The sequence below is a fragment of the Myotis davidii genome, unplaced genomic scaffold, assembly GCF_000327345.1.
Source record: "Myotis davidii unplaced genomic scaffold, ASM32734v1 scaffold935, whole genome shotgun sequence".
Lineage (NCBI taxonomy): Eukaryota > Metazoa > Chordata > Mammalia > Chiroptera > Vespertilionidae > Myotis > Myotis davidii.
The window spans coordinates 1,910,962-1,923,063 of NW_006286974.1; the positions used below are offsets into that span (position 1 = coordinate 1,910,962).

The window sequence follows — 12,102 nt, forward strand, 5'->3', positions numbered from 1 at the left end:
ATTCCAGTCAAAGGCACATGCCCGGGTTGCGGGCTCCATTCCCATAGGGACTGCAGAGGCAGCCGATGGATGACTCTCATCATTGATATTTCTATCTTTCTCTCCCTCTCCCTTCCTCTCTGAAATCAATAAAAATATATTTAAAAATTTTTAAAAAATGCTTAGTACTTCCTAGTTGGCTTAAAGTAAAACTTTTATGTTTTTGGAATTGTTATCATAAATACTGTGCAGTTTATTCAGTCCTTCATTGTTCTCTTTTAAAATTAAGCCAGAAAGCTCATTTATATGCAGATTATCTTAAGTTTAAAAATGAGCATGACTCAGAATTCCCTCCCCTCCTCCAATTCTGAAGTCCAACCATTAACATTATTCTGGGTGTAATCATTAAACCTGGGAATATCCTGTGCTGCTTCATCCAGAGTCTTTCCCCCATAAAACAGTGAAGAAGTATTTAACCTAGAGGTACAGAGTGGGTCTCAGCTTACAGGGCAACTTTCTCTGATGCCCTTTTACTGGATGGAGTGAGAGTGAAACTTACTGGTATAAATAAAGATGAAACTTTCATGAAAAGGTATCTTTTTGTGAGATGTCATAGGGCCTTGTTTTTATTAGCTTCCAAACTGGATCATATTTCACATGCAGCTTAGTGACACAGAATTGCTCAATTTGGGGAAATGTAAGCTCCTCCCCTCAAATGAGAGCTTTTGGCCTTGCTCTCCTTTTGGATTTTGGAGCCTTCAGAAGTTTTTAGAGAACTTTCTGACAGATTTTGTTCTCCACTAGACCTATGACAGGTTATTTTAAATTAACTTGTGGTGGTGGAGACCTTTGTGGTTAATATGCTTCTGGTACAATTTTCTACTTGAACTTTTCCTTACGTAAAACTTTATCAAAATTAAGACTATATAGCATTTATGCTATCCTAAAAAATATAATTTACAAGTTAGAGATTGAACTACAAGAAGACATCGTTGCTATGTTTATTTTTACTGAATATTTCATTATGAAAATTACAAATATATAACAAAGTTTAAAGAATTTTAATGTCACCTCATATCTATCACTCTGTGCCATTAACATTTTACTGCTCTTGCTTTATCACCTCTCTTCTACTTGTCCTTCTCTTTTAAATTTTTTTTTTAATTGATTTCAGAGAGAGGAAGGGAGCAGGAGAGAGAGAGAGAGAAATATCAGTGATGAGAGAGAATCATTGATCTGCCTACTGCATACCCTCCCATGGGGATCCAGCCCACAACCCAGAATCAAACTGTGATCTCTTGGTTCCTGGGTCAATGCTCAACCATTGAGCATAATGGCTGGGTCAGAACTCTGCCTTTTTTCTTTTTAAAAAAAAATATATTTTTATTCAGAGAGGAAGGGGTGGAGAGAGAGAGAAACATCAATGATGAGAGAGAATCACTGATTGGCTGCCTCCTGTACATCCCCTACGGGGGACCTAACCTGCAACCCAGGCATGTGCCCTTGACCAGAATTGAACCCAGGACCCTTCAGTCAACTCGCTATCTGCTGAGCTAAACCAGCTAGGGCCAGAACTCTTTGCTTTTTATTTTTATTTTTTTAAATATATTTCATTGATTTTTTTACAGAGAGGAAGGAAGAGGGACAGAGAGTTAGAAACATCAATGAGAGAGAAACATCGATCAGCCGCCTCCTGCACACTCCCCACTGGGGATGTGCCCGCAACCAAGGCACCAGCCCCTGACCAGGATCGAACCTGGGACCCTTGAGTCCGCAGGCCAACGCTCCATCCACTAAGCCAAACCGGCCAGGGCTCTTTGCTTTTTTAGAGGAAATTGTCTAATGAACCAAGATGTGCTTATCGATAAATTAAGTATTAAAAGCTTGAATAATGTTGACGAAATCCTATATTTTTACCTATTATGGATAGGATTATAATATATAGCTGTGTTTATTTTATTCATTTATTTTTTTAGCTGTGTTGATTTTAAATACCACCAGGTGCACAGTTTGCATATCTGTTTTGCTCACAACTTAATGTTCTGAACTAAAAAACCTTACCAAAGAACATAATTATTTTTAAAAAAACAAAATTGTGAAATTATTATAAATAGCTTAATTTATTTTAAAAATATCTACGTTCCCATCGTAGTGAATAAGTTTGATGTAAAAGTGATTTATGTCGCCCTAACCGGTTTGGCTCAGTGGATTGAGTGTCGGCCTGTGGACTGAAAGATCCCAGGTTCGATTCCAGTCAAGGGCATGTACCTTGGTTGTGGGCACATCCCCAGCAGGAGGTGTGCAGGAGGCAGCTGATCGAAGTTTCTCTGTTATCGATGTTTCTAATTCTCTATCCCTTTCCCTTCCTCTCTGTAAAAAATCAATAAAATATATTAAAAAAAAGTGATTTATGTCACCAGGAAAGTGGAGGTAGAAGCAAATTATATGCAGACTTAATTGTTTCCCAGAATTACACACATTCATTTATTTGTTAAAAAAGTATATTCAGCTGAAACCGGTTTGGCTCAGTGGATAAAGCGTCGGCCTGTGGACTCAAGGATCCCAGGTTCTATTCCGGTCAAGGGCATGTACCTTGGTTGCCAGCACATCCCCAGTAGGAGGTGTGCAGGAGGCAGCTGATGGATGTTTCTCTCTCATCGATGTTTCTAACTCTCTATCTCTCTCCTTTCCTCTCTGTAAAAACTCAATAAAATATATTAAAAAAAAAGTATATTCAGTGTGCTCCTTCAAAATATATTTAGTGAAAGCAAGAGTAGGGAAATATATCCAAGAAAGTATTTGCTTTCAATTAAAAATTAGTTTTTTAAATATTACATCTGTGGTTCACCTGCTTCTGTTTAATATGGAATCTGATTTGGGAGCAAAGTGTGATGATGGCTTTGTGAGTTTATAACAGTAATGGAAGCAAAACAGGCCATTTTATTATGATACAGAGGTCATAATTGTCCTAGATGTTTGTTTTTGTCATGTCTACGAGAGGAAAAACTAAGAAAATCTATTTAAGTGCCCTAGGGTCTTTTCTCCAAATCAGATTGTCCCTCTCTTTGTTGTAGCTTTTAGAACTGGTTGCCCAGTGAGTAGGTTGATTTTAGTTAACATGTTTTCTTTTTCCATTTATTGTGTAATTTTATAAGTGATATGTACCTATAAGTTTATATTTATAGATGTTTATGTGACTGAGCACAGGATTAATGAATTTGCTGGATAATAATATTTGTTGTTCTTTTTTACCATGCGCCAGGTTAAAATTATCAGGTGAAGGTTATTTGATGCAGGAAAGGAATCTGAAAGGTCAGATTGAATTTATCTAATAATATAAAAGCTGCTGCTTATCCAGCTCTTACTTTGTGCCAAGAGTTGAAGTTGTATGTTGTGTGAGAGACACATCGATTGGTTGCCTCCCTCATGCATCCCAAAGTGGGTTGGGTAGGGAACCAGCTACTGAGGTATGTGCCCTTGACTGGGAATCAGGGAATCGAACCTGAGACTCTTCAGTGTGCAGGCTGATGCTAGACATTGTGCAGCACTGGCCAGGGCTACAGTTTTATTTTTGTTTGTTGTGATGGATTGCTGCAGTCAAATTAAACTAAAATTTTTAAGCTGATTCAAAGGTTTGGGGAGTACTTAGTAAATGGGGTGGAGGATGTTTCGGTAACCTTTTGTGTTGAAGGAGGCTTTACTCTAAATTATTGCTATAATCCTTCATGAAGTTTTTTAAAAAATGATTTATTAGCTACATACACCAGGTTGTTGCTAAGAACATTAGTGTTTATTGTTGTTTTTTTTTGAACATTAGTGGTTTTTTTTAGTGTTTTTAAAATACATATTTTTTTTGATTTTAGAGAGGAAGGGAGAGGGAGAGAGAGAAATATCAGTGATGGGAGAGAGTCATCTATTGCTTGCCTCCTGCACACCCCACATTGGGGATTGAGCCTGCAACCTGGGCATGTGCCCTTGACTGGAACCGAACCTGGGACCCTTCCGTCTGCAGGCTGATACTTTATCCACAGAGCCAAACCAGCTAGGGCAGAAAATTAATTTCTTTAGAATTACAGTATTCTGCTTAATTGGAAGTGAGTTAAATAAGCTTCTAGTTAACTTTACAGGGTTAGGTGGTTGTTGCTCTTTTTGCTTCCCAGCCATTTCTGACATCCATTTCCTGGCTGATGGTATTAGGAATACTTACTGTAATGTTCTGTTTGGTGTGGAACTGCATTCTGAACAATTTCTTTGAATCAGTGATCTTCTGAATAAGAAGCCTCTTTGGTTGTCCACCCAGGTAGTAGTCATCTCTTATGGCTAGCCTTAAAAGGCTAGATCAATGAAATTAAATCTGCTTTTGGATTGGGGTTTTAGTGAGAGATGGTATATGAGTTTCCATTCTGTGTTTAACCTTAACTCAGGCAACTCTGTCATTATATGTCTATAATGACATATGAGTGTCTCCAGTTAATCATGAAAAGGTGTTGGAAATATGTTTATTTTGGGGATGAATTGAGCAGATAACTTAAATTGTTACTGTAATGGCTCCCCTCTGGCATGAGCTTTATGATCTAACTAGAGGCCTGGTGCAGGAAATTTGTGCATGGGGGGCGTGTGTCCCTCAGCCCAGCCTGCACCCTCTCCAATCTGGGGCCCCTCGAGGGCAGTTGGACATCCCTCTCACAATACAGGACTGCTGGCTCCCAACCACTCACCTGCCTGCCTGATTGCCTCTAATCGCTTCTGCCTGCCAGCCAGCCAGCCTGATCAACACCCAACTGCTCCCCTGCCAGTCTGATTGATGCCGAACTGCCTTCCCATGCTGGCCATCCTGTGTGTTGGAGTGATGGTCAACTTGCATATTACCTCTTTATTAGATAGGATTAGATTTTGTCTGATTCTCATGTTTTTGCTTTTTTATTTTTTATTAATCCTCAGCCGAGGATATTTTTTCATTGATTTTTAGAGAGAGTGGAAGGAAGAGGGAGAGACAGAGAGAAACATCGATGTGAGAGAGATACATTGATTGGTTGTCTCCTGAATACACCCCGACCGGGGCCAGAGAACCTGTAACCAAGGTACATGCCCTTGACCAGAATCAAACATGGGACCCTTCAGTCTGCAGGCTGACGCTCTGTCCACTGAGCCAAACACATTTTTGCTTCTTTGAAGTTCATGCTTCAGATAGATTAAAATTAACTGAGGCATGAATTTTCTACCTTTGTAGATTCCTCCCTGATAGAAATAGGGCCATTGTCTGCTGGTGCCATTGTGATTTTGTACAAAATGCTAGGCAGTCCTTTCCTCTGTCAGAAAGAAGATAATTTACATGTAATAATAAGTCTGATTATGCTTGGATGCTTATGTTCTTTGTTGCACAATTTAACCAACCTGCTCATTAAGGCTCCATGACCCTTTACCTAGATGACAGTCAAATATACTTAAGTCAATAAGTTTTATTCTGGTTTGTGAAAGATTGAACCTTTATAGTCTGGAACATTTAGACTAGCTACTAATTTCCCTTTTAACTGAGAATTTATCAATATAAGCACCAAACATGAAAAAAAGAATAAAGTAAAAAATATTTTTTTTGGAAGGATGAGGTTCTTTTAAGTTTGCTACATTTTTTTTCTTTCTTAGTGTACTTTGAATGTGATTAATTATCATTTTATGTATTATTTACTGTATACCCTAAAAAGTGATGTTTAACAGCTAACTTTGGTATGACATGTCAGTTTATAACATTTTATTTACATTACGAGTCATTCACTCAAGATTCATATGATTATTGTCTTATTAATCATGAAATTGGTGGAGGTAATATCATTTAAATCATTAAAAGGTTGAGACCTACAAGAGTAACTTGGTCAGGATTTATTCATCTGAGCACCAGAGTTTGGGACCCAAAACCTCAGACCCCCAATCAAGAGCTTTATCCACCATACCCAGGCAGCCATGTGCTAGCTGGTTGGCCCTTATCCTAAATCAGCATTTTGTAGCCAAGAGATTTTTTAAATTCTCTTGTGTCTTCTTTAGTTATGAGGTGATGTGTATTATAAATGATTTGTTACTGCTAATTAAAATGCCACTGTGAATTATTTACTTAAATTTGTGTTGTGTTCAAGGCTATTCCTATACAAATGTGAAGTTTACAAAGACAGAGACTGTATCTTATTTGTGTGCTCCTCTCTCGTCAATGTCTAGAATAGTGCCTACAAATAGTAGGTGTTCAATAATTATTTATGGGATGAAAAAAACAATGAAATTTTTAAATTAAATACATTTTAATTCATTTCAGAGAGGAAGGGAGATGGAGAAAGAAATAGAAACATCAATGATGAAAGAGAATCATTGATTGGCTGCCTCCTGCACCTCCCCTACTGGGGACGAGCCCGCAACCTAGGCATGTGCCCTTGACCGGAATCAAACCCAGGACCCTTCAGTCCAAAGGCTGACACTATCCACTGAGCAAAACCGGCTAGGGCTAAAGCAATTAGTTTAATTCATGCGCTTGGATTCTAGTATGTTTCTTGAGTGGGAAAGAAAGGGAATTGTGTTTAACCCACAGTCTTTCTTCTCTGCTGCTGTTTGGAGTAAGTGCTGTATGCATATATTGGTAATAAGCATGATGGTTTTGGATTATCATTTGAAAATAGTTGGAGGATTTAAAAAAATGTTTACTTATGGAAGTGTGAATGTGTATATGAATGTCAGCCATCACTTGTGTTGTGTAACGATGTTTGGAATCCAAATGGTTGCAGACTGTTATATTTCTCCTCTCTCCTTTTTACTTTGCTTTGAGTGGTTGGCAGTTGTTTCTTACTATTTTCCTTATGTCTGACTTTAGCAGCTCCTTTTTTCCCAGTCTAATTATTTAACTTCTGTTTTGGGCTAGAAACCTAGATAATCAAATCTACCATAATTGTTCATTATAGATGGGTTTGAATGGAGGAAAGCCCCATTGGTAAAAGGCATGGACTCAATTAGGTGAGTCTTAGACATCTGTTTGGGCTGCTCAGAGGCCTTTTCCACACTTTAAAAAAATATATTTTAATTGATTTTTACAGAGAGGAAGAGGGAGGGATAGAGAGTTAGAAACATTGATGAGAGAGAAACATCGATCAGCTGCCTCCTGCACACTCCTCACTGGGGATGTGCCTGCAACCAAGGTACATGCCCTTGACCGGAATCGAACCTGGGACCCTTGAGTCCTCAGGCCGACGCTCTATCCACTGAGCCAAACCGGTTAGGGCCCTTTTCCACTTTTCATTCATGTTAGTTTTTGATTGGGTGAGATTATGGAACAAATGGTTCTAGATTGGAAAGTTGTTATTATAGTATACTACAAAAAGAAGAGCTTGAGCTATTAAAATATGGTAGAGCTAATCAAGAACACTTGATTTTATTTCTAAAATCATTTGGACAGTAAACAGCTATTTTTTGTTTATTAAGTCACAGTAGCAGTGAGAAATTGAAATGAGCAAAATTATGTTCTAAAAATGCAAAAAGCACGATACAACAGGAAGATATAACCCTGATAAACATATATGCACCCAGTGTAGGAGCACCCAAATACATTAAAAAACTCCTGGAAGATAGCAAGGGAAAGATCGACAACAATACAATTATAGTAGGGGACTTCAATACACCACTGACAGCACTGGATAAATCCTCTAGACAAAAAATCAGCAAAGAAACAGCAATCCGAAATGACTCACTAGATCAGATGGACTTACTAGATATCTTCAGAACATTTCACCCCAAAGCCGCAGAATATACGTTCTTCTCAAGTGCACATGGGACATTTTCAAAAATAGACCACATATTGGGTCACAAACAAAGTCTCCCCAAATTCAAGAAGATTGAAATCATACCAAGCATCTTCTCAGACCACAGTGCAGTAATATTAGAAATAAACTACAATAAAAACAATCCAAAACACTCAAACACTTGGAAGCTGAATAGCATGTTATTAAATATTGATTGGGTTACCAATGAGATCAAAGAAGAAATTAAAAACAGCCTGGAAACTAATGACAATGAAAACACAACAATCCAAAACCTATGGCACACAATGAAAGCAGTCCTGAGAGGGAAGTTTATAGCTCTACAGGCCTACCTCAAAAAACAAGAAAAAAATGGTAGTAAATCATCTAACTCTACATCTCAAAGAACTAGAAAGAGAGCAACAAGAAAAACCCAGAGTGAGCAGAAGGAAGGAGATAATAAAGATCAGAGCAGAAATAAATGACATAAAAATGCAAAAAGCATCTCAAAGTGAGAAATTCTATTTGCTATCAACTCCTGCCATTTAAAAGGTGGGAAAATTCTAGATAAAGCAGACCTGAGAGTTTGAGAATTAAACTCTTATGTCACTTAAAATCCTAAAGAAGGATTATGATTTGGATTTACTAGATATAATTTGCTTTTTTGTATTTTGCAATTTAAGAGTATTTATGTGTAAGATACCACTTTGTAAAATTTCCTATCTAAATTGTATTTGCACACCAAGCACATGGACTTAATAGATATTTAAGGACATTTATAAATAAAATACTAGTAGTGAAGCAGTTTAAAAGTCAGGCTTGTGTGATTAGGCAATATATGATGTCCAGTTCCTTATTTAAAAAAGTAAATCTTAGTTATTCACAGCTCTCTTATCAGAAAGTAATTGAGACCAAAAAGGAAATTTCTACTGTATTCTATGTTCATGTTTATGCAGTCGTGCCTTTTGTAGACTCGAGTGTGCCAATCCAGGACATCATGTTTTTGGAAACTTCCCTACTTGGAAGTTTTAGATTTCCCCCAAACTTTAGCCATTTATATATATTCATTTTCAGAAAAAGATATCCTCTGTAAATTATTATTTCTTTTTTTCCAGGGGTTTTCTAACTACATAACCTCTCAGACCTGAACCACAACAACATTGTTCCTGGAGCACCTCTTTTTAAGGTACACATAATTTGGCTCTATAATTTCAGGCCTGTTCATAATTCATAATATTTTTAAAATTTTCAGTGACTAATGTGGAAAATGACATTTACTTCTGGCTATAATATTAGAGAAACGAGATTTTATACAGTCTGAATTTCTTTTTATTCTTGAGATTTTAATTAGAAAGCAATTAAATGCAGGGGAAATTGTTGGCAAGATGTAAAACCCGCTAGCTGGCATTGCCATATACTTTAAATGTAGAGATGTAAAAATTGACTACTGAAGTCATTAACATTATTTGTCAAATAAGTGTCTTGTTTATAGAAACTTTTGTAGTTTGCCTTTGATTTCTCAGATTGTTTATGTTAAACTTGTTTTTCAAACCTGTGGAACTAATTCAGCTTTGTTTTCTATCATGAGATAGGGTTAGGATTCAAATTCTGTTTACCACTGGCTGTGATCATTTAGACCAAAAAAGTTTTGTAAGAGTGCTCCTAGGATTTTACAGTCTTTTATCTGCAAAATACACTACTTTGTGTTTTTTTTTAGCACTTTCTAAGAATTGAAAGCACATCATCATATCATATCTCTGAGGTGGCAGTAGTGGACAAATTAATCCAACATCCTTTGGAATGAGGAAATTGAAGCATCAGGAAATTAGAGAACTTGTACAAAGCTCAGTGAATGGATTTACACTCATCATACTGACTTTGTATATTCAAAAAACACCTTCAGGGTTTTAGCTCTCAGATTGCTAGGACTGAGGCTTTGTCAAATACTCGATTACAAAGTGATTTGGGGAAACTGAGGCTTTGGGCAGCGGCTTGCCAAAAGTTGGATGCGTAATTGCTATCTGAATTGGGAGCAAAACTGAAAGCCACAGCTCAGTCTGATTTAATTTAAAATTGTTGGTTGCTACTTAGCAGCAAGGCTGGTTTCTTAGAAACTGGGTCTTGGCACTGGTCTGTTTTGCATGAAGATGATGGTAAATGCAGTCATGTTTGTTTCTAGGTAGATGGCACATGGTTACAGACTACAATTTCCCTTTTCTAAAAGGAAAAGCCAGTTAACTATTATGTTGAACCAAGCTCCGTATTTGAGAATATGTCACAAGGTACTTCTTAAAAATCTCTAGCATATTATAGATATTCATTTTGGTTGGTTTAAAACATTTTTCTATGTTTCTATAAGTTTAGATTTTAAAAACACTTGCAGTTTATAAAAATAATGTGTTTGAGTTTAGTTATTTTTAAAAATTTATCTAGGGAAGAGAGGGGAGCTTGATAAGGTTTTAGAGCTAAAAAAGAAAGTAAGATTTGCAGCTTGTTAGGTTGCAGAGGCAATTTGTTTTTCTTTAGTACACAGTATGGTGTGATGGTTGTTCTAGGATGAACATTTAATAATGAATTCTCTTTTAGGAAGTGTTTCTTTAAATGGACCACCCAATGGTTACATTTGTGTGGAAAGAAAATCCTCCCTTGCCCAGTTGGCATTGGGCCAACTGTAAGACAGGGGCCACATTCAGTCACTTGTATTGGATGCAAAGGTCTTGAACAGCCTGGATTATTTCCAGGCATTATTTTTGGCTGATTTTATTGTCTTCTAGGTGATTGTGTCTCATCAGGGTTACTTTTCCTGTGTCTTCCTCTTGAGTACCAAGTACATAATGGTCTTTTTTTCTCTCTCTCTTTTAAGTAGTTTGGTCTTATTTCTTTTAAAGAACCTTTTAGTATTGTGATTTGACACATGGGCCTGCTATTGGACATTATTTGCTTGACGTTGTCTCTTTGGAAATGATTTTTTATGATGGTAGTGATTGTCATGTTTCTATACTTGTGGGTGCCCTGTCTGTAGATGTTTGGATAATTATTGGAGTCAATGAATTGCTGTTTTCCAGGGGCAGGGAATGGCAGGTGCTGGGGGGGGGGGCGTACAGTTGGGAGTAAGTTTACTTGCAGAAAACATAGAAGCACATTACAACTAGAAAGATGTATCAGAAAAATATCTTGGAAATAAAGGTATTTTAGGCGTATTTCAAGGTTATTGTAGGAAAAGTGGTTTCTTCCTTAACTTTTCCATGTTGTTTACAAAGTTTCTCTGAGAATGGAGCTTCTCAAAAATTAAAAGAGAACAGATGAATAGATTTACAGTTGGCTGCTTAAACATCTCTTCTGCAGTGATTCTCTCTCATCATTGATGTTTCTATCTCTTTCTCCCTCTCCCTTCCTCTCTGAAATCAGTAAAAACATATTTAAAAAAAAATCTCTTCTGTATCTTTGAGGAAAACTAACAAATTGATTCTATCACTGGAGAATGTACAATCTGACATATAAGGGTTCACATGTAGCAGATGCTTAATAAATTTCTGTTGAATATTGAATGAGTATATCCTAAACTTGCTATTGATACTCCAAGTGCTTTATCATGGCAAGGAACTGTAGTACTTCTTTGTATCTGTGTTTTCCATACCACACAAGATTTAATAAAGGAGTTCAATGGGGAGATATGTAGTGAAATGTTTGTGGCTATCTTAAAATCTTATCTAGAATAAGGATGACTTCTTTCTTTTTTCTTTTTTAAACACATCTTGTTTGAGACATCACTTATTATAATGGCCAATGATGTGTTGATTACACAAAAGTACAGATACTTCATTATAAATTATAAGTTAATCCAGTTAAAAATTAGATATTAAAAACGATGTTCTATATTTGTTAAAGCAGTTATGTCACACTACAATGATTTAACAATGTTAGTTGAGAGTGAATAAGACTAAACCATTATTGTAGATACCGTATTTGCCGGCGTATAAGACGACTGGGCGTATAAGACGACCCCCTAACATTTCCACTCAAAATACAGAGTTTGTTATATACTCGCCGTATAAGACTACCCCCTCTTCCGCACACCTTCCACACACCAAATAAAAGGTAAAACAATATCAGATTTGATTTTAACATTTTGATTTATATTCAAATGCTTATGACATGCAGGAAAACTGTCACAAGGCTGTATGTAATCAAACATATACATAAAACAGTGCAAGTTTATTACCGGTAAACATACCGGTAATTCACTAAAGAAAACACACTCTATAGACTGGTACCGTAGATGCTTCTCAGGAACACAGGCAAGCAGCCCACAACCTAGAGGGACTGTCAATGATAGAAGTAAGATAACAAATAG

The 12,102-nt window shown here is 36.8% G+C and overlaps 1 protein-coding gene across 4 annotated transcripts in view; it reads left to right on the top strand.

Annotated features, from left to right (window-relative positions):
* The first annotated feature begins 8,837 nt into the window (after nucleotides 1–8,837).
* STAU1 (staufen double-stranded RNA binding protein 1) overlaps nucleotides 8,838–12,102 on the top strand; it is a 55,045-nt gene continuing 51,780 nt past the window's right edge. For 3 of the 4 annotated variants that reach the window (XM_015560719.1, XM_006758802.2, XM_006758803.2), the window contains exon 1: nucleotides 8,842–8,934. The gene's annotated coding sequence lies outside the window, so the exon portion shown is untranslated. Of the gene's footprint in view, nucleotides 8,935–12,102 lie in introns of all 4 variants that reach the window. The other variant, XM_006758804.2, reaches the window with a different exon arrangement.